General features: G+C 38.0%; 1 pseudogene; it reads left to right on the forward strand.

Annotated features, from left to right (window-relative positions):
• The first annotated feature begins 637 nt into the window (after positions 1-637).
• Positions 638-1,515, forward strand: LOC147444617 (short-chain dehydrogenase ptmH-like; annotated as a pseudogene).
• The last annotated feature ends 2,366 nt before the right edge of the window (positions 1,516-3,881 follow it).

Consider the following 3,881-nt stretch of genomic DNA (forward strand, 5'->3'; position numbering starts at 1 on the left):
CTCTCAAAGTAGTTTCTCACAAAAATGTTCTCTCTAATTCTCTTAATTTCGCTATTCTCAAAGTTCTTAACCCCCCCTTCTCTCTCTCTCTCTCTCTCTTACTCTTATGCACACACACACACACACACACACACACACACACACACACACACACCACACACACACACACACACACATATATATATATGTATACATATATATATATATATATATATATATATATATATATATATATATATATATATATATATATAGTGTATGTATATATATGTGTATATATGTACACACATATAGATATATACATATATATATATATATACACACACACATATATATACATACACTATATATATATATATATATATATATGCATAGATGTATACACACACACACACACACACACACACACACACATATATATCTTTACAGTCTCTTGGGATAGTTTCCTACGACGTTAAAACTCTCTTCTTATCTCCCTCTCTCTCTCTCATGATAAAGTGAGTGCTAGCGCTCACTTCATCGAGAGAGAGAGAGAGAGAGAGAGAGAGAGAGAGAGAGAGAGAGAGAGAGAGAGAGAGAGGGAGTAGAAGATGTATACATTTTTGGTAGAAGAGTCGTAGGATTAACTTAATGAGCTATGATCTTGTCATCCTCGTTGCTGTCTTCCACCGCATCCACACTAGCAGCTGCACCTGGGGTCTCACTCGTGACTAGTTTCTCTAAAAGAGGGATAGGTCATGCTTTGGCCATGGAGCTTGTAGCGCGAGGTTCATGTCATTGCTAGCAGACGATCAACATCCTCCATCGGTGTTGCTTTGTAGAGCATGCATAATGTGGAAGCTATGGAGATTGATATCACCTTGCCTCCTGCTATTTCTAATGCCATGTCCTACATCATTCAGAAGCATGGCTGCATTGACATCCTCATCAACAATGCCGGTGTTCCTTGTGATTGCCTTTGCAGAGGTTCCTCTCTCCCTACTCCAAAGCACCTTTCAAACAAACGTTTTTGGACCCACTGCATTGATTGCAGCAGTAGCTCCTCACATGGTTCAAGCAAGACAAGGGAAGATTGTGAACATTGGCAACATTAGTGGGTTTGTTCTTGGCCCTTGGTTTGAAGCATATGCCACTTCTAACTCTGCACTTTATGCTCTAACAGACATCCTAAGGATGGAATTGAAGCCGTTTGGAGTTCAAGTCATTCTAATTTCACCGGGTGTAGTCGTCTCCAATATTGCAAAGAGGGAAATTTCAATTATTTAGGACATACAGTACCTAGTATACAAGCCATATGAGCAGGCCATTAAATGAGGGCTCCCACACCCATTTTTGGGAGAAAGGTTATCGCTGTAGTGCTTAGAAAGAACCCCCCTTGTTGCTTCAGATATGGCCAATTCTCAGGAACATACTCTTTTTTTGTATTATATGCCCCTTTGGTGGGCGAGGGGCTTGTATTTTTCCCGCAAAGTGGGTCTTGCAAAACTATTTGAGACTGTAAAGATGGGAACTTGATGGATATGCGGGTAGAAACAACAACCAATACTATAAAAAAGAAGATAACTATGCCATTATTATGGCTTCTTTTTGGGAAAGTCTACGGGACTCAAATTATGAACGGTCAGATCATGATTCCCATGTTTCATTTGTAGCGATTGCAAGCGACTAAGGTCACAAATAAAAGTAGTTGCATCGAACAGGATCTTGCTAAATTTTCCAAGAAAGAAAAAGACAGAAAGAGGGAGTAGATAGATATACATACATACATACATACATACATACATACATACATACATATATATATATATATATATATATATATATATATATATATATATATATATATATATATATATATATATATATATATATATAAATGTGTGTATGTGTGTGTGTGTGTATATATATATATATATATATGAGAGAAAGAGAGAGAGACAGAGAGACACAGAGAGAGAGAAGGGAGAAAACTCCCTCTTAAAGGTCTCTCCATGAGCGAGCTTTTTAGGGAGCTTTTTTAAAATTTTTGCTACTGCAAGTAAAAATAAGGAAAAAAGCTCTCTCAATTTCCATCCCCCACTTCCTAGACTTGGACTTGTAGTCAAGTTTGTGGATGACAGATGTACAATACATGATCTCAGTTTTGGTGATGAAGTTGCTGCATCTAGCATTTTATGGCGTGGGTTGTATAAGCTCACTTTGCATGACAAGTGTGGGTAGAATTTTGCATATGTAATTGTGGAAGGTTGTTTTAGATTGCTGCGTTTGCAAAAATCTGATATGGTTGCTTCTTTGCCGCCTCTTGAAGCACCTATGAAACATTTTTGTGAAGGCTATATTTTGTGCAAGATGCAACATTCAAAGTTTCCAAAGGATAGTTGAATTAGGGCCACATGCAGGTTGCAGCTTGTGCATAGTGATGATTGTGGGCCCATGCAAACTCCGTCCTTGGGAAATTACCTTTACTTTGTGAATTTCATTGATGATTACACCAGGCATGCATGGATATATCCGCTTAAAGAAAACCCTAAAGTCTTTATGTGCTTCAAACAATTTCTGGCTATGGTTGAAATGTCTCAAAATGTACTATGGTCTGTTCCAATCGAGGGGGACAATATATATCTCATGAGTTTAATGCATTTTTGGCTAGTCCTGGGATAAAGCACCAATGTAGAGTGCCTTATACACCTCTCAAAATGGTGTTGCTGAGAGGAAAAATAGGTCACTTATAGAAATGGCATGATGTATGGTCAAGAGTCAATCTTTGCCACATTTGTTTTGGCTTGAAGCCACTATGTGTGCCACTTATGTACTAAACAGGTGTCCTATGAAAGCTTTGCAATCTATGAATCCATATGAGGCATGGTATGATAGAAAGCCTTCTATTGAGCACATGCATGTTTTTGGCTGTTTGGCATATGCTTTGGTGCCACAAACGCAACGCAGAAAATTGGATGATAAAGCTGTCAAATGTACTTTTGTTGGTTATAGTGCTGAAAGCAAAGGTTATGGGTTGTATCATCCACAAACAAAGTGTATCTTGGTCTCACGGGATGTTGTGTTTGTGGAAGATTCTGTTCAACCCTTGTTGTCATGTACTGAGACAATAATGTAAACTTACAAGACATTTATGACAATAATGTAAACTTACAAGACATTTATGACACTTTGTTGCCTCTTTTCAGTGGTGGAAATTCAAAAATGTAAATTCCAATGAGGCAAATGTATAGCCTATGGGGGTTTTTGAAAATGTTAGAGATCAGCCTATTATTGATGCAGATATACATGATGTACTTGATGAGGAAAGGGCTGAGAATGAGTGGGCTAGAGGTATGCCTAAATGGTTGGTGCATACTTTGTGTGATAGTAAATTGGATGCACCTTTGTCTAGTCGTACTCATTTAGGTTCTCACCATGCATCTTATGCATCAGATTGTTATGCTTTGGACGTGTCTAGCTTACATGATGTTGAGGAACCTCTATCTTTTGATGAAGCACATCATTCAAAAAATCGGATGGCTTGCATGCAATTTGAATATGATGTACTTATAAAAAATGACACATGGACTTTATGTGATTTGCCTCTTGGCAGAAAGGCCATTGGTACAAAGTGGGTTTACAAGCTAAAACGCAAGCCCGATGGTGAGGTTGATCGCTATAAGGCTTGACTTGTTGCAAAGGGTTATGCACAACAAACATGCATAGATTATGAAGAGAATTTTTCTCCCACTTGTCGTATGACTATTGTGCATTTTCTATGTGCATTGAGAACTCATTTTGGTTGGGATGTACATCAATTAGACATCGTTACTGCTTTCTTGAATGGTAACATATTTGAGGAAGTTTATGTAACGCAGCCTCGCCGTTTTGTCAAGAATGGA

This window comes from Adiantum capillus-veneris, chromosome 13 (genome assembly GCF_014529385.1).
Source record: "Adiantum capillus-veneris isolate H3 chromosome 13, ASM1452938v2, whole genome shotgun sequence".
Taxonomy (NCBI): domain Eukaryota; kingdom Viridiplantae; phylum Streptophyta; class Polypodiopsida; order Polypodiales; family Pteridaceae; genus Adiantum; species Adiantum capillus-veneris.